Source organism: Sarcophilus harrisii, chromosome 4 (genome assembly GCF_902635505.1).
Source record: "Sarcophilus harrisii chromosome 4, mSarHar1.11, whole genome shotgun sequence".
Taxonomy (NCBI): domain Eukaryota; kingdom Metazoa; phylum Chordata; class Mammalia; order Dasyuromorphia; family Dasyuridae; genus Sarcophilus; species Sarcophilus harrisii.
This window is the reverse complement of record NC_045429.1, coordinates 55,418,405-55,443,869: the sequence shown is the minus strand read 5'-3', so window position 1 is coordinate 55,443,869 and position 25,465 is coordinate 55,418,405. Positions and strand designations below refer to the sequence as shown.

General features: G+C 38.5%; 1 protein-coding gene across 3 annotated transcripts in view; it reads right to left on the bottom strand.

The window, feature by feature from the left end:
• The window catches only part of RCSD1 (RCSD domain containing 1), an 88,196-nt gene that overhangs the window by 61,882 nt on the left and 849 nt on the right, over window positions 1-25,465 (bottom strand). The gene's annotated exons all lie outside the window — the stretch shown is intronic.

Below are 25,465 nucleotides of genomic sequence, written 5' to 3'. Positions count from 1 at the left end.
GTGACCCTGGGCAATTTACTTAACTCCAAATGCCTCAGCAAAACAAATGATTGAATGACTGAACAAATAAATAAAATAAATACATCATTTATCATTCACCATACTAGATGGATTTGTGTGTGACTGAGCTCTGGCCTCAGAATCAGAAGACCTCAGTTCAAATCCTCCTCTGACACTATATGACTTAATCTCTCCCTGCCTCATTTTTCCCTTCTGTAAAGTTAAAGACTTAGATCCCTTCCAGCTCTTATTCTTTTTTTTTTAAATAGCTTTTTCATTTATAAGATATATGCATGGGTAATTTTTCAGCATTGACAATTGCAAAACCTTTTGTTCCAATTTTTCCCCTCTTTCCCCTTACTCCCTCCTCCAGATGGCAGGTAGTCCAATACACGTTAAATATGTTAAACTATATGTTAAATACAATAAATGTATACATGTCCATACAGTTATTTTCCAGTTCTTTTTCTTTATTCAGTTAGGTGGTATTGTAAATAAGTGGATAGAGTACTGGACTTGGAATCAGGAAGAATGGAGTTCACATCCTACCTCAGGAACTTACTAGTTGTGGACAAGCTTGTGGACTTGGGCAAGCACTTATATAATACTTTACAAATATGATCTTATTTTATTTTTACTACTTGACATTTATGAAAAAGTTGCATAACTTCACAAGTGGTTTCTCAATTGTGAGTAGAGATGAGAAGAGAACTTAGAACTCAAAAATTTTAGAAACAAATGTAAAATTTTTTTTGTTGTTTTGAATGTAACTGGGCAAAATGTTAAATAAATAAAACAAATATGATCTTATTTGACACAACAATCCTGAGAGATATGTGCTATTATTGTTCACATTTTACAGATGAGAAAATTGAGGTAGACAAAAGCCAAATGACTTCACACAGCTTAGTAAGCTCTTGAAGGGATATTTTAATTCAGGTCTTCCTAACTCTGGTCCATCACTCTATTCATTATGCCACCTAAATTGTCTTAACTTCTGTCAGACTCATTTATAAAATGGGGATAATAACAGTACCCATAACATTTTAAGAATCAAATAATATATGTAAACTTTTTTTTAACACAGTGCTGTATAGATGTTTGGTTGCTTTTTTTTTTTTTTTTTTTTTTAACAGAGAAATAGTATATAGAGCACTATAACTTGTATTCAGGAAGATTTGAATTCAAATCCTACCCAGTCAAATCTCTTAACTTTTCTAAGTCAGTTTTCTCATTTGAAAAATGAGGGGGTTGAATTCAGCGGCCTTATAGGCCTCTTCTAGCTCTAAACCTGCATTTTTTATGTTTCTATGAAGAATTTTCTCTCTTGTAATATCTTTATGGAGGTTCATGCAACTTCTCTCCTATCATTTCTATATCTCTCCACCCTAGAGGCGTAGAACAGTACATGAGCTAGAACATATGAACTAATGCAGGATAATGGATTTCTTCTTCTCCTCCCAGATTACACTGTATATTGTTTAATCAATAAACAAGCATATATTAAGTATTTACTAAGTGCTTAGCACATAGTAGGAACTTCAGATGTATTGACTGACTGATAACTGTAAAAGTGAAATAATTCCAAATCAAGAAAATTACATTCTATCATGGGGGAAAAGACAAATCTCTCACATAAAAGCATATATAAACTACATTCAAAATAAATTCAAGGTAATTAATTTAGGTAAGTGGGGGGAAACACTGGCAATTGTGGCGAATCTCTTTTGAAGGAGGTGAGCCTTAAAGTGAATGAAGGATTTCCTGAGGTGGAAGTGAGGAAGGAAAGTACTTGAAGAAAGGACAGTCATTTATTTTTTCCAAAAGTGTAGTAGGGGAGTCCAAAGGAAAAGAACCTAAAGAAAATCTAGTCCAACTCCCTCATTTTACAGATGAGTAAACTGAGTCCCATAAAGTTGAAATCATTTGCCCAAGATCTTACAAACGATTAGTGGAAGAGTAAGATCCAACTTCTGTATCTCCTGACGGCCTATCCGTTCTCCTTTCCCTTGGACTATGGTGTCCATTTTCATTTTTATTACCCTTATTTCTTGCTTTTGTTTCTAAATTCGGTGTTTCATCCATTCAATTCTTACAAATTCTTGGACCAAGGCCTTTCTTCTGACTTGGAGACAGAGTATAAGACACTGATGAATCTGGTGTGTCTAGTAAGCTCTATGATGTTCCCTAATTATTCCACTGTTCCCCATTCCCCAATCCCTTCACACACAACACACTCACCTCACCACTTCCTCCCTATGCCCACTGCAAAGTTTGCCTGGGCCAAAAGCTCAGTCCTGAACCAGCGGAAAGTCAGGAAGTACAACCCTCTCCTCCTCTTACCCCTCCCTACCAAGTTTCCTCTTTGTGGTTTCCAACTAGCCCATCAACATGAGAGATCTGAACCTAGGGGCCCACCTGGCTCCCAGTCTAGAACAGCTGCTACCAGTTTGAAAGGGAAGCTGGCCATCAGAGGAGAAAAAAAAGACCTACACCCTCTTACTCCCTCACCATACCTCCACTCCCAGGCTGAGCTGGGAGAAGTTAGCCCACTGCTCACAAGAGAAGGGTTGCCTTTCTCTCAGACTCGATAACAATAACTTACATCGATACAGCACTTTCTGCTTTTTCAAGGCACTCACCCTGTTGACTAATTAGATTTCACCAGCAATCCTATAAGAGAGGTATTTTTCACCCCCATTTAACAGATGAGAAAAACCATTAAAGTACTTGCCCCCAATTAGTGATGTGTATTTCTTGTGTATTTCCTTATTGTGTATCTGTATTTCCTTGTGTTTTCATTGGTAAGGAGGAAGAGAGGGACAGTTGGTTCAATAATTAAGATTGTGGATATTGTTATTCAGTCATTTTCAGTCATATTCAACTCTGTGAATCCATTTGGAGGAGAGATTTTCTTGGCACAAATACTGAAGTGGTTCGCCGTTTTACAACTGAAGAAATTGAAGTAAATAGAGTTAAGTGACTTGTGCAGTCACACAGCTAGTAAGTTTCTAATAGCATATTTGAACTCATGAAGAAGTCTTCTTGATTCCAAGCTCAGCACTCTAGCCATTGTATCATTTAGCTGGCCCTTTGGCTTTCTTACTGGTATATAATTGTTGAATGTCCGAATTGTTGAATTGAATTGTTGAAATTGTATAATTTTCTCTTATAAATAAACTTTCAAGCACTCTTATGTAAAAAGCCTTGTGAGTAGGGCTAGAAAGCAAAGTAGGGACACTTGCCAGAGTTCTACATCTAGTGACAATGACAACAGGAAAGGTAAATGAGGTATCAGTTGTAGCAGAATTCTGAACCCTGGAAAGTATTATCTGCATCAATAGCTAGTATTTATAGAGTGCTTTATAGTTTGCAAAGCACTTTACAAATATCTCATTTGATCCTCACTACAACTCCAAATAGTGGAGGCTATTATCCTCTCCATTTTATAGATAGGGAAATTGAGGCTGGAAGAGGTTAAATGATTTATCAAGAGTTATATAACTAGGAAAGTCAAGTATTTGACATGGAGTTTGGAATTCGGGGAGAATTTAGAACATTGTGTAAGACAAAAGCCCTGATTAGCCAATGCCTCAGCCTCGTACCATGTTTGTTTTCTGGTTGCCACTAAATACCCCTGCTTTTCTTGAGCTGATAGGCCACTGAAATTCATATGTCTTTTTCATATGAACTCCTGTTCAACCACAATTCCCTCCATCCTGTGCTTGTATAGTTGATTTCTTTTTAAAATTTTTTCATTGATATCTTTTGTCTATCCTTTCATTTCAAAATAAATCTCTTCTTTGACCCTTATCTGAGAGCCATCTTCTGTGACAAAGAATAAAAAAAAAAAGTGTATGTGTGTGTGTTTGTGTGTGTGTGTGTGTGTGTGTGTGTGTGTGTGTGTGTGCAGGTAAGCAGTTGAGCAAAATTAAATATCTCACTGAGTCTGACAGTATATGTAATTTTCTATACCCATAGTCCACCACCTCACCAATAAAGGGAAGACAATTCATTTTCTCAACTTTTTCAGGGCCAAGTTTAGTTATTCTAATTAGACAAGGTGGGCACAAGTTTATTTTTTGTTGTTGTTCAGCTGATATTTTAGACTCAAAGGCAGTGACAGGGAATGAGCAGGATTTCCTACAAAATTTAACTATTATATTTGGAGGCTAAGACTATAGGAAATCAAGGGGACTCCAACAGATGATGACATTTTTAAATGGTGGAATTGTTCCCTTTTCCCCCACAAGTTTGTAGGTATTGCCATTGCTGTGCTAGAGCTCATCTTTCTCTTTCCTGTTGTTTGTTCTGTAGTTTGTGGAGTCTAATGGTACCGTTAGAAATCTCTCTGGGTTGTGTCACTTCCCAGGGTGTCCACACCCTACCTTCCCCAGCTCCCTTCCCCTTCTCTCCTTTCCTTCCCCTTCCTGTAGAACATAAATAGTAGATTATGTTACATTAGATGTCACAGGCCAGGAGCTCACCAGAAGACAAGGACCAGACATCTTCTGAGCAAGTCTAGAAATACACATGGGGAGGGAGAGAAGAAGGTAGATCAGGCTTGAATTCCTCGTGTAGATAGCACGTAGCATGAGAGAGTAGAAAGAGCCATCATGAGTTTAGAAGCAGTAAGTCTGAGCTCAAATTATTAATGACTTGGGTGAGCATATCCCTCTGGGCTTCAGCTTCTTAACCTGCAAAGGATGATCTCAGAGCTCATTCTTTTACTAAATCTCAAGATCTTAAGGTTACAGAGATGTGCTAAAACAAAAATATGCCCTCTTCTAAGCAGGAGAGCTCCTGATTCCCCTCCAGAAAGGCTGAGAAATGAAGTTCTCTCAGACTCAGTTTCCTCAACCATAAAATGGTGATCATTAATAACATCTACCTTGAAGGGGTAGTTTTGAGGGATCAAATTAGAAAAAATTTGTAAAGCTCTTAGCAGTGTCTGGTACACAGTATGTGCTAAATAAATGTTAACTATTATTATTAAAACACTTAACAAAGTACTTGAAACATAATGTTTAATAAATGCATGTTCCCAATTCCTTCCCTAGGATATGTCCATGATGAGTTGAATCTAGAATCAATTTAGAGGAAGACAGCAAACTGGGATTCTGTCATTTTCTGTAAAATTGACCCTTCTGAACATTAAACCCTCAATAAATGTGTCCAACATGGCCTCTTTATTTTCTTCAAATCATCCACTAAAATGCTTAATAAGACAGTATCTACAACAAAGACATACCTCTAAGATAGTGATGTCAAGCTCAAATAGAAATAGAGCCCATTAAAATGCATATACAGGTAGCAAGGTGGCTGAGTGAGTAGAGTGCCAGGCTTAGAGTCGAGAAGACTTGTCTTCATGAGTTCAAATCTGGCTTCAGACAGTAACTAGATGACTGAATAAATCATTTGACCCTGCTTGCCTCAGTTCCCTCTCCTGTCAAATGAGTTAGAAAAGGAAATGGCAAACCACTCCAGTATCTTTGCCAAGAAAACCCCAAAAGGGGTCATGAAGAATAGGAGATGACTAAAAATGATCAGCAACAACAATAACAAACTGTATATAAGGATGCTTGATGGCCACATATTGATGTAGAAAGTCACCTATTAATGTTATCTAGCTATCTTATATTTTAAATATTTTGAAAAATATTAACAATTACTTTTTAATCTGGTTTCAATAGAGACTGTTTCAGGCCCAGTCTTCTACTGGATATAGTATCCAATGATAGATCCAATTGATCTCCTGGCTGCTCCATAATTAAGACATTCTCCCTCTCAGCTCCAGGCAATCTCTCTGGCTGCTCCCCATGTCTGGAATGCTCTCTTTCCTCTTCGAAGCCTTCCCCAACTCCTCTTAATTTCAGTGCCTTCTCTCTGTTAATTATCTCCTACTTATCCTGTATCTTATTTATCCGATATAGCTTACTTTGTTTATATTCGTTTATATTTTGTTTCTCTTCCCTCCCCAGATGATTGTAAGCTTTTTGAGAGCACAATCTTTTTCCTCTTTTTATATCCCTAACAGCACAGTGCCTAGTATATAGTAGGTGCTTAATAAATGATTATTGTTGATAGAAACTCTGCTGGCATCTTCTCTGAAGATCAGTTTCCTATAAGAGGTTACAATAAATATTTACCAAGAGTAGTTTATGTACTGAATAACATGAGTAATCTTTTTAACAGCGAAGAAGCCTAGGATCTTGGGGCTGGAAGAAAACATTAGAAGTTACTTTGTTCATCCTTCTGCTCTCTGCCAGGACTGCACTTAATCTTGGATTATTCCATTTAAAACTGTCTCCCAAATACATTTGTCTCTTTTATATAAACCTAACATTCACCCACTATTTAATTAAAAAGCATTTTCTTAGTTTCTACAACAAAAGTTCTTAACCTTGTATGTGTCTATGTGTGTGTGTGTGTGTGTGTGTGTGTGTGTGTGTGATGGACACCTTTAGCAATTTAGAATAATGTTCACACATCTAAAATAATAATACCTAGGATTAAAAAGAAATCAATTATATTGAAATGTAGTTTTCAGAGTATGAAAAAAAAAATCCGAGTTCATAGACTCCAGTTTAAAAATGCCTCTGTGAGCAAATAACCATACTAGGATTTTAGAGGTTTTCGTTATTTAGTCATTTTAATTATGTCTGACTCCCTGTGACCTCATTTAGGTTTTCTTGGCAAAGAGACTGGAGTGGTTTGCCATTTTCTTCTCCAGCTCATTTTACAGATGAGGAAACTGAGGCAAACACGATTATGAGATTCACCCAGGGTCATACAGCTAGTAAGTGTTTGGAGCCAGACTTGAATTCAGGTCTCCAGGGTACACATGACAGAAGTTTTAAAAACACTAGACTGGATTCAAGGCTTATTTATCCCCATCACTAGTGACATTGGACAAGTCTTAATCTCCCTATATCTGTGCTTCTTCATCTATAAAATGAAGGGTCTGGATTTGATGATCCCTAATGTTCTTTCTAGCTCTAAAATATAACTAGTAATGAAACATAATAGAAAAGATTCTGCTTGGCAGAAACTCTAGTGTGATTGAGGGAAAAGGTGAATCTATGTGAAAATGACTAGATATATAGACAATGCTATAGAAATGTAAGGTATTTGATTACTACTATTATTACCCAGAGAGATGAAGTCTCTTGCTCAGAACCACAGATGTGATGTGGCAAAAAAGAGAAATAAAATTCTGCAGTTGCTCATGGTATATTTCCTTTTTGGCACTTTCTGATTTCTAACAGACTTTAAGTATACACATAAGGTTTGTTTCTGTGGTTTAGGTATAGGAATTACCATGATAAGTATTATATAAATACAGATAAGGATATAGATTTCCTGTTCACCTTTTGATCTGACCTTGTATGACTTTCAAGAAAAAAGGTATGTAGATAATCCAGGATGGCTGATCCTATTAGACCAACAGGCTCATTGCCATTGAAAGGAGAGTAATAGATTTTAAATCTCAAAGGTTACCTTGTCTGTAACAGTACTCCCTGGGAGCTGGGTCATAGTCCTCTCAATATGATGGCATACACCAATCTGGCAAGTGTTATGTAGGCAAAGTGTAAAATGGAATTGCCTTCATGTTCCCTCTTGTTTTTCTCCTAGATTTCCTTGCTTCTGAAGGGAAAGCCTTCATCCTTTCTTCCAGTCCTACTCACCTTTCCCACTCTTCCCCCAAAGGAATGAGAAACAAAGGCTTAAGATATATTCGAAGAAAGCATTCTTTGTGCTGAGGAAGAGGCTCAAATTTCAATAGATTACACATAAGAACTCTCTGCTGACCCAGAGAGTTGTATGAAACAAGAGTGAGTCTTTGGAACAGAGGGACGGAGCCATACAGATCTCTTTCCCTGGGGGCCTTTGAGAACAAGGAGATAATGTATGGGAGGAGCTGGAAAAATATAAAGCAAGAATTATTAACCTTCCAGATAAATATAAGGGAGTGGATAGGGGACTGGCCTTGCAGTCAGAGAGGCCTAAGGTCAGAGTCTTTGTCTTTGACACATTAGCCAGTGTAACTAGAGGCAAGTCATTAACCTTTCAGTACCTCGTTAAGACTGTACAGCTATGGGATGAGTTCCTTACAATCATGGAGTCCTATTTGCAGACACCTGCTCTCCCGAAAAACAAAATCAAATCAAATCCATTAGATTTGTTATTATCTTTTTTTATTGGATTTTATGGATCCATTGGATTTTAATGGATTTTGTAAATCCATTAGGATATAATCCTGCTAGTACTTATAGTAAGCAGAAGTTTGGACAAAATGAACAGTAGAAATCTCCTACTAATTCCAGGAGCCTTTGTTTGCCTCCCAGTGATGAGCCAATAGAAGGTAAACTCCTTGAGAGAAGGGCAAGACTGTCTTACTTTTGTATTTGAACGCCCAGTGCTTAGTACAGTGCCAGGTCTGTGTTATATGGTTAACAAATGCTTTTTAATTGTTTGCTTGAGTAGATAAGGACAATTTCTGGCTAGATCGATCTTGGGAAATGCCCTCTGCTCCCAATGGGAGGAATCCTCCCAATCTACCCATATCTTCCTCTGAACAGAAAGAGCCATGGTTATGAAGAGGGTGTGTTTGGAGATGGATGTGGCAAGTAGGTGGTTTGGCCACCAAAGAAACGCTGATAATGGTTTCAGGACACTTCCTTTTCTGCTTTGTGCTCTACATAACTCTCATACTCAGAAGGTTGACAGAGGTATTAATTGAGGAAACAAATACCTTCCAACATGCAGCATCAGTAAGAACAAACCAGCTTCTGGGATGCAAATACCAGCAAAGCTCATTGAATGTCAATGACTAGAACTCTAGAACCCTGGACATTTGGGTCCTGGAGCAGAATCTGCTACTCGACCAAGGTGGCACTAGTAACAAATGGCAGATCCCACTTTTTCCTGCATTGTACAGTTTTGACTATCACTATTAATATAGAAATATATAACAAAACAGCCTTGTCTTTGTTTGGCAGAGTAGCATTAAAGTTGCCAAGGTACTTCTAATGGAGGAGCTCCATCTCCCCCACATAAGGACAACTTTCATTGTTTCTTGCTCCTTTAATGGCACCAGTTGAACCATGTAAGTTTTGGAATAAACTTATTCACACATTTTAAAATTCAATCTACTGAATATTTATTAAGAGTTTAGCAATGTCTACAATCTATGTTATGTGTTAGGGAGAAACAAGATTTAGATAAAATTCTCTCTGCATTCATGGAACCAATAAACTTGGTACTTGGCCTATGGCCTATGTTTGTGTTCATACTCACCACACCCTTGCTATGATTCTGATATTGTTGTTCAGTTTGTTTTTTTGACTCTTCCTGACCCCAGGGACCATACTGGACTTTTCTTAAATAGTGGAGGAATTCATCATTTCCTTCTTGAGTGGATTAAGTTAATGGAGGTTAAGGGTCTAGGGTCACAGAATTAAGTTTCTGAGGCCAGATTTATACTTCAAGTCTTCCTGATCTCTAAGCACAGAGCCCTAATTTCCTCCTATGATTCTGATTTAACCAAAGGTTAATCAATTAATTAATCAACAAACATTAATTAAATACCTATGACTAAGGGAGAGAAGTGGATATAGAACCAGCCCTGGAGTCAGGCAGCTCTGACTTCAAATCCAGTCTGAGACATTTAGTAGCTGTTAGATCTTAGACAAGTCACTTAAAATTGTTTGTCTCAGTTTCCTCACCTGTAAAATGAGTTGAAGAAGGAAAAGAAGCCATTCTGATATTTTTTCCAAGAAAACACCATGGATTTTGTCACACAGAGTTGAACAAATGAACAACAACCTATGTCAGGCCATCCTTCACTCCTTTCCCTCCAGACTTCATTGCCAGATTTTTCCCTCATCCCCTTCCCCCTCTCTTCTTCTGCCTTTTATATAATGTCTTCCCATATTAAAACAAGTTCCCTGAGGTCAGGGAATATCTTTTCTTTTGCCTGTATTTATCTTCCCAGCATGCACAGTGCCACACAGAGAAATATTTCATGAAACTGTTCCCTAAATGCTTGTTGATTTGAACTCTTAAAGACAGAGCTCTTGCAATAGGGGCAAAGAGTTCAGGTTCCTGTACCTCTGGCTGCATGGTCAGCCAGTAACTGCACTGTTTCCTGTTTGCTATCCTCCAGTTTACAATCCTCCTGCTCTCAGTTAAATCCCTACATCAGTGATGTGAATACCCATGGGAACACAGCTGAATTTTCAGAACTTAGTGGAGATGGGCAGCCATAATGGAAGAGATGATAGTAGGTCAAGAAAAGAGTAGGATTGAGAATAGAGGAGCCTGGCAAGATTTTTTTTAATGGCACTTTTTCTATGAAAGGAACCAAAGGGGACAAGGCATAAGGCTTTCTGACCTCCTTTTAAAAGATTTATTTTCCAGGCTGTAGACCTGACCCTGAGGTAGGTTTCAAATTTATTTTCTATCCTTTGGGTACTGGCGCCAAGCAAGACTGCAAGGTTTGTTGGCTACATACTAAAGCAATAAGCCTGAGATATTCTCTCTCTCTCTCTCTCTCTCTCTCTCTCTCTCTCTCTCTCTGTGTGTGTGTGTGTGTGAGAGAGAGAGAAAGAAAGAGAAAGAGAAACACAGACAGAATAACAGACAGAGACAGGGAGAACAGACATGAAACAAAAAGAGAAAGACAGAGAGTCAGATAAAGAAAGAGAGAGGAAAGAATGGAAGGAAGGAAGGTTAAAAAGAGAGGGGAAGGAAGGGAAGGAAGGGAAGGAAGGAGAAGGAGGGAGAAAGAGAGACAGAGACAAAAGCGGAGAATAAGGGAGAGAGAGAGGGAATGAAGGAAGGTAAGAGACGGAGAGGGAGAGGGACAGATACGGACACAGAGAAGGAAGAGATGGAAAGAAAAAGAGGAGGAAGAGGAGAAAGAAAAGGAGAAGGAGGAAGAGGAGGAAGAAGAAGAAGAAGAAGAAGAAGAAGAAGAAGAAGAAGAAGAAGAAGAAGAAGAAGAAGAAGAAGAAGAAGAAGAAGAAGAAGAAGAAGAAGAAGAAGAAGAAGAAGAAGAAGAAAGAAAGAAAGAAAGAAGAGGAGAGGGACAGAGAGAGAAGATGAACTTCAGGAAGTACTAAGTTTAAAGAGGTGAATCTTTAGATGCAAATAAGGGGATCCACACAACAATAAAAAATGGTGATTTTTAAAGAGCCCTGTGAATACTTCGGTGGTTCTAAAACTCTTACCCTAGAGACAGAAGACCTGAATTCAAATCCCACATCTGGTAATTACTACCCTTTTCACCTAAAGCTCAGTTTCCTCAACTGTAAAATGAGGGAATTGGATTAGATTACGAAACCTTTTTTTAAAGACTATGTTTTCCTATCTTGTCCAAGATGGAAGTGTATTGGCCATTCGTGGGCAAGGCCCTCCCTCTCCCCCTCTCCCCCTCTCCCCATCGATTAGGATCGCTTTGACTTTACTCTGTTTCCTGCCTGGTTGGGTTCCATCTCCTTAGCCAACCTGTTGACCGCTCCACTCTTGGGGGTATGGTGGTGACCATCATGTTACCTGATTTGGTATAGGCACTTAGCGTAACACAGATATTTAAGTTAGTATGGTCCCACAATGATTTTAGTTGCATTGAAGCTCAGAACTCTTAAGCTCCAAAGATCTGTCAGCCTCAGCCTCCTCAGTAGCAGGGATTATGGAGGGTGCTTATTTTAGATCAGGGGTTCTTATCTTTTTTTGTGTCATGGACATCTTTGACAATTTGGTGAAGTTATGGACCCCATTCTCAGAATAATGTTTTCAAATGCATAGGATTAGAAAGAAAATCAATTATATGGATATAATTGTCAAAATTTTTTTTTAAATGAGTTCATGAACTTCAGGTAAAGAATCTTTCCAGATCTAAATCTCTGAATCTACACAATTAGATCATAAACTTCTTGAGTTTACTCAAGATACTGCTTTTTCTTTTATATTTATAGAAAATATATTTATAGGTTTAGAGCAACTAGTTGATACAGTAGGCAGAGCACCGGTCTTGGAAAGAGAAAGGCCTAAATTCACATCTAACCTCAGATACTTATTAAGAAGTCAAGAGATGAAGCCAGGGAGTCCTGTTGTAATGTCTAAATGCCTGAATCTTTATACCACAAACAGTTATGGTCCATGATCTCTAGACCCTCCCAATTCAATTCATCAAACTTTAAAAGGCACCTACTATGTGCCAGATATGGTGTTGCATGCCAGGAAGGCAAGAACCAAAAAAATGAACATTGGTTCCCATTTTCAAAGAGTTACACTTAAAGATTAAAAAAAAAAAAAAAAAAGATAATTTGGGAAAAGGGGAGAATACTGACCAGGACGGGGAATTAGAAAAGGCTTCACAGAAGAGAGGACATCAGAGTTGAGAGAAAGTTCAGAATTCTAAAAGGCAGAGGTGAGGGAGGAGTGCATACCAAGTGTTAGGGACAGCCTGTTCAAAGGTAGAGAGGTGGAAAACGGGAACTCCAATTCAGAGAAAAGCAAATAGACCCCATTGTATGGAATATATGAAGTATAGAATGTATGAGCATATATATAGTAGATATATAGAATATATAGAATAAATCTGAAAAGAGGGGCTAGAGAAAGACCAAGGAGGGCTTTTAATACCAATCAGTCAAAAACCATTTATTAAGCACTATAATTTAATTTTAATTTATGTGTCAAGCACTGTGCTAAATAATAAATAAAAAAAGGCAAAAGACAGTCCTTGTCCTTAAGGACCTTACAATCTAATGGGGGAGACAACAGGCAAACAAATATACAAGATAAATAGGAAATAATCAACAGAAGGAGAACACTAGAATTAAGAGGGGATGGAAAAGGCTCTCTGTACAATGTGGGATTTTAGTTGGAATATGAAGGAAGGTAGGGTAGCTTGAAAGCAGAGATAGGAAAGAACTTTCCAGATGAGGGACAGCTAGAGAAAATGCCTTCCCTATTTTAAGGAGTTTAGAGTTTATCCTAAAGGTAATAACATGGTCATTGCAGTGCTTTAGGAGTATTCATTTGGAGCTATGGAAGATGGATAACGTGAGGAAAGACAGGGAACAAAGGAGTAATAGCAGGCGTTACTGGGTTGAAGGGTTGTTAAGGGCAGGGACCTTGCCCTAAAGCCAGGGGACCCGGATTCAAATCCCAAATTTGATAATTACTATCATCTAAAGCTCAGTTTGCATTGTAAAATGAGGGGATTGGATTAGATCACAGAAGTTGTTTTTGTTTTTTTTGTTTGTTTTGTTTTTTTTTAATGAAGATTAAATGGAGATGAAACAAAAGATAAAACTAGCATCAAGAAGCCTGATCTTTATATATATATATATATATATATATATATATATATATATATATATATATATATATAAATATATAAATATATATATATATATATATATATATAACCTGATGGTTATGAGTGGTGAAAGAATGGGAGAGGTCCAGGTGAGTTCTGAGGCTAATTCCCAAGAAATTGGAATAGTGGGATAAGGCCAGGCTTCTTGCCCAAGTCCCACCATAGAAAGGGAATTTATGTAAGGATACATGGCTTACTGTGTACAGAATACCTGTTGAGGTGGTAGGTATTACAAGGGTGAGTAAGGAAAGAGCTCCTAATAATCACATAAAGGACAAGGATGTTTTTGTTATTTCAAGGCTAGACCAAGAGAAAACAGGCCATTAACTTATACAATATTAACAATATTGTCTTATTATATTATTAACTATATATGACAACACATTAACAATATATAATTTATACATGGATCTTTCCAATCCATTTCTCTGGCTAGACCAAGAGAAGATAGGCCATTAACTTATACAATATTAACAATACTGTATTATTAACAATATATGACAACACATTAACAATATACAACTTATACATGGATCTTTCCAATCCATTTCTCTGGGGCCTGAGGGGGGATCTAGTAAGCTGGAGAAGACATTTATTTCAATGTCTTAGTCTCCTCTGTATTCCTAGAACAAGTTGATGTCCCAGACGCTGAAGAGACTGACTTCAAAGTTGAAATACAGTATTTAAAGTGGGAAGAGACTTTAGAGGTCACTCACTCAATTTAAAGAAAAAAAGTCTTTTTTTTTTTTTTTATTTTTAACACTATCTTTATTTCTGAATGTATCTTAGCCCTCTCCCCTACCACTGAACCTTTCCTCATAAAAAGAATTTTAAAAGTGAGGGGGAAAAAGTAGGCTAGCAAAATCAAGCAATATATCAACTCTATCTGAAGGTATATACAATATTCAATACCCACTTTCCCACCTTTGCTAAGAAAGTGCTTAAATTTTTTTTTTTTATAGGTGGGAAAATAAGAGCTCCACAGGCGGTAACTAATTTGGCCAAAGATCACAGAGGTTGTAAGAAGCAGAACTGGGACACAACTTCAAGTCCTCTGACCCCAAAGCCAACCACTTTTATGAATACACAGAAAATAATATGAATGTATAAACACATATTTAAGTTGGAACACTAAAATGAGCCATGTGGGCAGTTTTTTTTTTTTAAGCTAAACAGAAGCTTTGTATCTTTCTTTTTCTTCTCATCCCTTAGGTTTTTCTCTCTTGCCTATTAAATGACATTTTTCCTGGAGAAGTACTTAGAGTCATTAATGAGTGTTCCAATAATTAGAATAATTAAATAGTGTTTCTGGATGTATTTCTACATCTCTGTTTTCTACTCTGTAAAATGGGGAAACATCCTCAAAAAATAAGCCTTCCTGTGGAGGACAATGTCAGGACAGAACTTTGAGATATAAGAATTCTGAGAGAGGAGAGTGGGGGGAGGAGGGGAGAGGGAGAGGGTGACTAGCATGGAGCTATCTATGTCTTGCTCAGAGAGAGTTGTTATTGGAGAAATCCAGTTTGCCACCTCTGGATTCCTCTGGAACCAGCATTCTCTTTTGCCGCCCTGATAAGATTACCCTGTCTGCTCAGCCACCACAGCTTTCAGATTTCCCACGGACTGATCACTCTCTTACTGTTTGGCTTGCTATGGTATGAGAAGCCATGTTGGGGATAAGGGCCCTGAAATTTGACTCCAGGCCAGGAATGTTAAATCACAGCCTCTGTGATAGGTCTCCCTGCCTGCCCGGGCTCAAGTTTGTGTCATTACAGCATTACAGTCTGACTACCTTAGCCACCCCACCCTCTTCTCCCCCCTGATTCAGTCTGGCCAAATGAAAGGTGCCTGGTAAATGGGAGCTATTGTAATTGGGAGTGTTGGCAGATAGAATGAGACAGCCCAACACAAATCTGGCTCAGTCAAACTGCTCAATTTGAGGCCCATCACTCCCTATTCCAGGACCAACCTCTCTCCCTTGTAGGCAGGAATTCCAAGAAAGGAACTAAACATGTGGTTAGGAGGAGACATAAGATAAGAATGGAGTTCTGTTTTTAGTTCTGTGAATGGGTAAATTCTATGATTATTTTCAATTTAAAATCATTTCAATTCAACAAGCATCAAATACCTGCCATAAATAAGAAATTATGCTAAGGATGTGTTGTGGGGATAGGAGAAGGAACCAAAAAATGCCTGAGGTAGATCTGATCGGATTGGGAGGAGAAGACATGGCCATAAATGTGATACATGAGAAAATGTGATAAGTACAAAGTAAAGGGTCAGGGAAGGCTTCTTGCTTAAGTTAGACCTTCAAAGGCATGAAAATGAAACATATAGACCATGGTCCTCAAAGTGTAGTCCAAAGAATTGTTGGGGTCTCTGAAACTCTTTCAGAGAGTCTACAAATTCAAAATTATAAATATAACCCATGTGAACAAAACTCTTTGAACAGATCCTCGATAGTTTTTTAACAACATGAAGATACTGAGAACAAAAATTTGAGAACCACTGATATAGACAGAGGGAAAGTCCATTCTAAGCATGAGAGAGGATGAGAACAAAGATAAGAGGAGATAAAAAAGGAACGGATGAAAATGGGGAATCAAAAGCAGTCTAGTTTGAATGGAACAGACTATGAAGGAGAGTTGTATGAGATGAGCTATAGATCAGCTGGGGCCAGATTTTGGGAGTCCTTGAATGAAAGAAGGAATTTGCATTTTATTTAGGAATCAATGGGCAACCTACGGAAGATTTTCAAGTAAATTATTGCATTAAGAGACTGATGCATTAAGAGAATTTTCTTGTGGAAAGATTGGAGAAGGGATAGAGTGGAGTAAAGAAAATGAGGTAGGAAGCTATTACAACTCTAAGGGAATAGAGATAAGGACCTGACTTGGATAGTTGAAATGGGAGCAGAAAAGAAGGGGTGGATGTTAGAGTTACTATTGACAGAAGCAGTAGTATTTGGCAAATATATTGGATGTAGGTAGTGAGGGAGAAGGAAAAGTCAAAGATGTTTTTGAAATTACTGAACTAGATATCTAGGGGGCTGGTGGTATAATTGGTAGATGTGGATTAGTTAGGTGGAGAGATTGCTTTGGGGAGAAGTTGAGGGTTTTATTTTGGGACCTGTTATATTCGAGATGTTGATGGGACATGCAAGTGTGGATATTAGAAGATGTGACATTAGAGGTGTAAGGAGAGGCTGGAGATAGAGATAAGAGATTGTGAAGATATCTGTGTGTGAAAGTGAAAGTTAAAGCCATGGAAATGGTTGAGAGTGACAAAGAAGAGTAAAGAAAGAGAGCAAAAATAAGAAAATTCCCAAGATGGAAACCCGAAGGAAATATTCAGTTTTAAGGAATGGGAGAATAATAAATCAGCAAATGAAACAGAAGAGTAGCTATAGAGATCGAAGAACCAATAGGTCAGTCAATAAACATTTATTAAGTGCCTACTGTGTGCTAAGTACTGTGCTAAGCAATGGGGATACAAAGAAAAGCTAAAGGCAGTCCCTGCCCTCAAGAAACTTACAATATAAAGGGGGAAATCACAGAGTTTCAGTATAGCAGAATCCAAAGAAGAAAGAATCAAGATAGGTAATGCTATAAAATGATGTTCAGCAGTTGCCAACAAGTCAAGAAGAGTGATAACATTTAAAAAAAAAAAAAAAAAGGTCATCTGATTAAACAAGTAGGCAGTCATTAGTGGCCTTGGAAAAAAATATTTCAGGAGAATATCATGGACACAGAAGTCAGTTTGCCAAAAGTCAGGAGCCATAGAAACTTGTCAGAGCAGTATAGTGAATTTTATAAGATGACTTTTAGTAGAGATCAATGTAAAGTTCCATATATGGTTTCAGAAATTCAGTTTTACAAATGCAGAATCAGGGAGTTGTCTTGCTAATTCATGTGAAAATAATCTGGGATTTGAGTAGACTTCAAGTTCAGGATGAGTTGACGGTATCATGACAGCCAAAAGGATGTCCATAAACACAATCTACCTTTAGGATGAAGGAGAGTATCTCTGTGCTGCCCTAATCAGAACACATAGTACCAAATGTTCAGTTTTAGGTACCACATTCTAGGAATGACTTTAGGAAATTGGAACTCTTCCAAAGAAAGGGGGGATATGATAATGAAGGATCTAGAGGCTAACCACTATACCAAAGGGGGACTGGCTGGAGGAATTATGTATGTTTAGCTGAAAAAATGGGATAATTGTCTTCAAGTATTTAAGGTGTCATTTCATAGAAGAGACATTCAACTTGTTTTGCTTGGTTGCAGACAGAGCAGAAGCTACAGAGGCAAATTTCAGGTGGAAGTAAAGAAAAACTTCCTAATAATGGTTGCTGACGTGACCAGAGTCATACAGGAAATCTACAGAAAGACCTGGATTCAAAGCCACATTCTCTGACTTTTGCTGCCAGGTTCTTTCCACAACACCAAGCTGGCTCTACTAATAATGGTTGCTTATCAGGGAAGTTGTAGAGGAAATTCCTATTCAGGAATGAGATGCCTGGAGGACTCAGGTACTTTTTAGCCCTAAGATTTTATGATTCTTTGGTGCAGGTGCAATTGGATGGGAAGGAAATGGAGGCAGTGAATGTAAACAATTCTTTCCATAAATTTGATAGTGAAAGGAGAGACAGAGAGATGGAGAAAGAGAGAAAGACAGAGAGAGAGAGAAAAGAAGAGACAGACAGAAACAGACAGATAGACAGAGACAGAGAGACAAGAGAGAGATACAGAGACAGAAAGATGGACAGAGACACAAAGAGAAAGATACAAAGAAAGAAGATGATAATTTAAGAAGCTATGAGTATCAAGGAAAGGTTGACATTTTTTGTTTTTGTTTTTAAGATTGAAGAGGGTATATTCACAGATCAGGAGCCAGCAGAAAGAAGGGAAAGACTGAAGATGTGTGATAATGGTAGTACAAATAATGGAACAGGGTCATGGAAGAGACAGGAGGAGGTGGGGTCCAGGGTACAACAGAATGGCTTAACAAGGCTAAGTTCACACCTTCCTCTGAAATTAGAAATAAGGAAGAAGACTGAGGAGGATTTTAAAGTGTTTAGAAGAGATGAGGAACTTCCTTAGCAAAATAAGAGATAAGGTTATCTCCTGAAACTGAATAGAAATGGTGTAGTATCAAGAGAGAAGGTAAATTGGCCATGTATACTTATTGTGTATCTAATTTGTATTTTAATATATTTAACATCTATTGGTCATCCTGTCATCTGGGGGAGGGAGGAAGGGGAAGGAGGGGAAAAATTGAAATAAGAGGTTTGGCAATTGTCAATGCCGTAAAGTTACCCATACATATAACCTGTAAATAAAAGGCTATTAAAATTAAAAGAGAGAGAGAGAGAGAGAGAGAGAGAGAGAGAGAGAGAGAGAGAGAGAGAGAGAGAAGCTAAGGGTTAGAACAGTTCTTGGAAGAATGTAATGGGAAATGGATGAGGGATGGATAAAAAGAATTGATAGGGAGTACTGAAGACCCAGCCAGGATTAGAGAGACTCCAAATCCTGTATCCTTTCCATTTTAACATTGTTGAGTCATTTCAATTGTGTCCAACTCTTCATGACCCCATTTGGCGTTTTCTTGATAAGATATTGCAGTGGTTTGCCATTTCCTTCTTCAGCTTATTTTACAGATAAAGAAACTGAGGCAAACAAGTTTAAGTGACTTCCCCAGGATCACAAAGTTATCAAGTCTCTGAGGGAAGATTTGAACTCACAAAAATAAGTGTTTCTGATTCCAAGTCTATCACCCTATCCACTGTACCCCCTAGTTGTCTGCTGTGGTGTATAGCCTCTTAATGCTTAGTGCAACATATAAATAATTTTGGGGGCAGGAGGAATGTTTGAAATTCAAGACCACTTCTGATCTCCCCAGCTGCCCTCTTTGCAAAACCATATTGTAATTATTTTGTATATTCCAATAGCGCTGAATTTAAATGTATTTCATTAGACACTTGCTATGCTCTAAACACCATTGTATGTTTATATATATATATATATATATATATAGTGTTTCCTATATACTGTGGGCCCTTTGAGGGTAGGGGAACTTCACTTCTGCTTTTATAAGTCCCAGAAGCAGTACCTAGAACATAATAAATACTTGTTGTCCTCAGCAATGAGATCAACCAAATCATTTCCAATGGAGCAGTATTGAACTGAACCAGCTACGCCCAGCGAAAGAACTCTGGGAGATGACTAAAAACCATTACATTGAATTCCCAATCCCTATATTTTTGCCCACCTGCATTTTTGATTTCCTTCACAGGCTAATTGTACAATATTTCAGAGTCTGATTCTTTTTGTACAGCAAAATAACGGTTTGGTCATGTATCCTTATTGTGTATCTAATTTATATTTTAATATATTTAACATCTACTGGTCGTCCTGCCATCTGGGGGAGGGGTTGGGAGAAAGGAGGGGAAAAATTGGAACAAGAGGTTTGGCAATTGTCAATGCTGTAAAGTTACCCATACATATAACCTGTAAATAAAAGGCTATTAAACAAAAAGAAAAAATAAATAAATAAATACTTGTTGATTGATTGATAACGTATTAGAAAATTATTAACTGAATAGAAGAGGTCAAGGAAGAAAGGCATTAAGGGGGGTCAGAGAGGAGGTACGCCTGGCTTGTTGCAAGTCATGCTGGACATCTTGCTTCAAAAGATGTTCTTTTGGGGCAGCTAGGTGGTACAGTGGATAGAGTACCAGCCCTGAATTCAGGAGGACTTGAGTTCAAATCTGGCCTCAGACACTTTACACCTAGCTGTGTGACCCTGAGCAAGTCACTTAACCCCAAGTGCCGCAGGGGGGAAATTGTCTTCTTTCTCATCCTGTCCTTTTTCCAGTTTTGAGTCTATGAAGAGGAAGATGAGGAAGGTTCAAATTGCTACATTCATCTCTACCCTTCAATATGGATATAGAGGAAAGGATACTAGACTCAGTAGCAAGGATTTTTTTCAAGCACCAACTCTATTTTTTACTATCCATTTTGGGCAAATCACTTATTTTAACTGGACTCAATTTACCTCATAAAATCAGCTTAATACAGTTGATAAAATGCTGGTCCCGAAGTAAGGAAAAGTTGGATTAAATCCTATCTCTGACATTTACTAGATTTGTGGCTTTCGGTAAGTCATTTAACCTCGAGGTGTCTCATGTCCCTCATCCTAAAAGAAGGAAAGAAATAAGCATTTATTAAGTGCCTAATTATGTGCTTAACATATAAATATGATTTCACTTAAGCCTTGCAACAATCCTGGAAAGTAGATGCAATAATGATCCCTAGTTTACAGTTAAGGAAATGGGCTGAGAGAATAAGTGACTTGTTATTAAGTGTCTAAAGATGGCTCTGAACTCGGGTCTTCTTGACTCCAGACCTAGCTCTCTAGAGGTCCCTTGTGCCACCTGACCACTACTATAAAATAAAAGGTTTGGACTAGATGACCTTTTGGGGCATCATGATCTCCCTCTGTTAATATCCTTTCAATTCTTCAGGTCCCAAGTCAGGTGCACCTCCTCTCTGATGAACTAATCCTGTTCCCTGACAACTTTAGCCAGGCACCAGTTGGAATTAATGGATGAATGGATCTTGGTGTTCTATTTGGAGTTACTCTATGTCCTTGAAAATGACAAAACTCTATTTCATTAAAAAATAAATTATATAATTCACGCTGTCCATTTTGGTTCTCCCTCTAGTTAGGTTATCAGGACACAAGATAACTGCAATTCTCAGATTCACAGATTTAGAGTGGGAAGGAACTTTGGAGTTTATATATCCAACTACCTCATTTCACAGAGAAGAAAACTGAGAGTTAGAGAAGTTAAATGACTCACCTAAATAACAAAGAAAAAATGGCAGAGCTGGGATTTGAAACCAGCCCTCTCTATTTTGTACCAGGCTGCTAACATTTGCATTCTAGAGTCTCAACCAACTTTTTGAAAAGGCAATTTGCCCTTAGCTTTGGGGGAAGGGGGGAAAACAGCTTCTTTTTTACAGAGGTACTTGCTCAGACAGTAGCTACTTAGCCAGGGACCATTCAAAATTTAACCCTGTCAAATGAGTCCTAGGGGAGCTCTGTTCTGACCTGCCTTTGGCCCTCAGACAACAACCTGCTTTCGAACTCAGAATTGGCCTCCTCTTATCTTAGCCATTTTTGCCTCAAGCAGATTAGACAGGTCTTTAAGTGGGAGTAGTAATAAATTACAGTGAGCCACCACAGGCTCCCCACAAGGGAGATTCCTTCTTCGAGGGAAAACCAATCCTCAAGAACTGAGATCTTTCCTTTTGCTGTGGTTCCTTTCACCCAGCCCATAAGAAGTATGGCCCAACTTTGTTTTCCCCAGGAAACATCTTAGAGACTGGGGCCTATTTGATCTGTTCTTGCCCTGGAATGCCTTGCTGAACCATATTTGGGCTTCTGAACTATCTGGGGAGGAAAAGAGGGCTACTCAGACTTGAATCTGCACCAGCAAAAGTTCCCCCAGTCTTAAAAATGAGCACACTGATTCATTTTGGGGTTCATGAGCCTTCTCTCCTGCTGCCTCCCGTACTGTCTGGGTTTGGGCATTCAGAGTCAGTCTGCAGGGGCAGCCTACTAGAGATCCTTAAATAACCAGTTCCTTCCTGCTTTAATTTAGGGATCACCCCATTGTGTGCAGCCAACAGCAGTGGGACCAACCGCAGCACCGAGTTTCAAAATGAGTTTGTGGAAACATTGAAGTATTGCATATTAAACCTCCAAGGTAACTCAGTGAGCCTTAACTGGCTTTGGGGTTGGGGATGGGAGGGGTGGAAGACCTAGAACTGCTCCTGGGATGCTTTTCGTTTTATCCCTGGAGGAGACATCATTATAGGAGTGTGTCAAAATGGAAAGAATCTGAATTTTGTTTTAAGAGATGGGGTGATGATCCTGGCTATCTATAGCCCTCTGTAGGAATGGTAAGTCACAATGAGAAAATCACTTCAACTCTGTGAGCTTCCATTTATTTCCTCATCTGAAAAATGGAGACAATAATACTTCTGTGGGGTTGTGGGTAGAATCAAGTTAAGTCAAGCAGGATTTATTGATTCCCTACTCCGTGCCAAGTAACAAATGTTTTAAGTACCGAAGATATAAAGAAAAGTAAAAGACAGTCCCTATTCTGGAGAAGCTGACATTTTAATGAGAAAGACAACATGCAAACTATATACAATCAATATATATTAGCTCTTTAGCCATTGTGCTACCCAATCACTACTATAAAAAGAAGATGGTCTTTAGGGGCCCTATGAACTCTAAATGTCATGATCTCTCTCTGTTGACATGGTTCCTTTTCTTCAGGTCCCAAATTAGGTGCACTTTTTCTCTGACCCCATCTCCCACCCCTGTAGTGCTCTTCTTCCTGGACTTCTAGTCAATTAATCATTTTCTAATACATTATCAATCAACCAACAAACATTTATTAAGAACATGCTGTATACAACCAATAAATACAAGATAAATGGGAGATAATCTCAAAGGAAAGGGAAGAGGAGGGAAGAATTGGAAAGGAGACAGTAAAGGAGGGAGGGAGAGGGGAGAGAAAGGCAGGCAGAGAGACAGACAGAGCAAGAGTGAGGAGAAAGACAGAGCCTAACAAAGACAAAGGGACAGACTGGTAAAGGCTTCTTGCAGAATGTATCACTAGTAAAACTTAAAAGAAGTTAGGAAAATCAAGAAAGAGAGATGAGCAGGGAGATGATTCCAGATACAGAGGACAGATAGACATTACCAGTTCCTGGAGTTGGCAAGAGTGTTGTATTCAAAGGGATAATAAAGAGATTTGTGTCATTGTATCCTAGAGCATATGGAGGGGAATAATAATGTGGAAGAAATTGGTTTGAAATCCCCCTCAGTCCCTCAATAGCTGCACAACTTTAGGTAACTGAACTGTCAAAGTCTCAGTTCACTCATTTGCACAATAGGTATGAGAATATGTGCATTGTCTTCCTCATAGAGCAGTTGTGAGAGGAAGTATTTTGCAAACTTTGAAGCACTCTATGATTGCAAGTTATTATTATTAATATGCACCTACCCAAGATGTTGTAAAATTAGGGAGTTATCTGCTAGGGTACTTTGTGCTTCTTGGAGATCGTACAGTTTGTTAGAAAGAATTGTAATTCTTCTGCTAAATGTGTACATGTAGAACTCAGGCTGGAATAGGCAGAATGTTCAAAGGGCAGTTCCCGAGGCCAACGGGACTATGGGGGCTACGAGGAACATGGATTAATTTTCCGTCTCAACACGCTCTTCTCTTATCTGCTGAGGTTAGATTTGTCTTTCTTGGCTGACTCCTCCAGGGATGCTCATTCTACTACTGTTTTTCCCTTATGATATCCAAATCCCTACTTAACATAACTTTAGGTCAAGAATCATGGTAGTACTGTGTAGTTTACAGTAGACATTAACAGAAGCCACAAAATCAGTGAGGGGAGGGGATCGAGTAAAGGCAACCATCATATTACTGGATATGGGACGTTTGATAGCTGTAGTTGGGGAATTACCAATGGCATAAATCACTCACATTTAGGAAAGGCTTTACAAATTACAAAGTACTTTCATAACTGGAGCATGGGATTAAGAATTAAGAGGGAATTTAAAGACCACCTAGTTATACCAGGTTCCTGTCTCCATGTTTTTGAACAAGCTGTCCTCAGTACCCAGAATGCACACGATTCTCACACCTATATCTCCAGCTTCCTTCAAAGCTTAGTTTACATTCCACCTGGGAGAGCTTTTCTGATTCTACCCGATGACTACTGTCTCTTCCTACTAGTCAACAAGAAAATATACCTTATATCTACTCTATATACTTATATGTTTACATGTTTCACCAAATAGGATGCAAACTTTTTGAAGAAGGATAGCGTTTCATTTTTGTCTTTGTACTACTCCCAGTGCCTAGCATAGTGCCTGACATTAAATAGATGCTTAATAAATGCTTAGTGATTGGCACTCCAGCTCTCCTTTTGCAGATGAGAAACCTGAAACCAAAAGTTAAGTTTAAGTGACTTCTCTTAAGTGATACAGGGAGGAAGCATTAGAACCAGAATTCCAATCTAGGTTTTCTGATTGTAAATTAAATGTTTTTTTTTTGTTGTTGTTTTTTTCTATTACACTCCTCTGTAGGGATACTGTTTATTTTGGTCTGTTGAACTAATCAGTCTTTAGTCCTTCCTGTGTTGAAACTCCCCTTACCGATGTAGTAGGCAACTCAATAGTAATCTGCAATCTTAGACAGTTGACTGGGAAGTTGAGAAGTTAAGTGACTTCCCTATGATTATTGTCATAACAAAAGCAGAATTCGAACCTATGTTTTGACCTAAGTAAATCTCTATCTAATCCTCTGAACTGCCTCTCCACCGCAAGTTTTCTTCATTTTACAAATGAGGAAACCGAGGCTAACAGTCACAGTGCTAGCAAATGACGGAATTCAAACCCAGTTCTCTCTCGATTCCAAATCTGTTAAATTTCAGAAATAGGGGAGATTTCTGAATTCATCTGGGAAGGGATGGGGGAAGGCAGAGAAGTACCAAGCCTTTACTTTGTATGGACCACACACTGAAAAAGATTATAGAGCAGTCCTAGGCTGTATGAGGAACAGAGAGAGTGCTCTGACTGCTTAGCTAAGGGGGATTTTTCAGGAAGTGATGGGGGAGATGAGATGGAGGAAAGGCAAGACTTCAGAAACTATTTAGTGACCGGGTCCCTATTCTACAAAAAGAAGTTGTGTTCCTACCAGGCTTGCATCAAAAGGAAGCTTTTGCCATTTGTTTCTGTTTTAGGACCATCCCTGCACACTCTGAGGCTTCCGCTTTTTTCAGTCTCTCTCATGTGCTTGCTGATTTCTGCTTTCAAAAATTCCACAGCCATTGAGATCACTGATCAAAAGGTTCAAAGCCCTTAGAAGCTTCACCCTTCAACTTCTCGACCCTCCCTCCTTTCCCACTGACCCTCTGCACCATCCCCTGGGAGGAAATGAGAGGCTGTTTTGCCCAGGTTTGGGGTGGAGGTGCGGGGGCA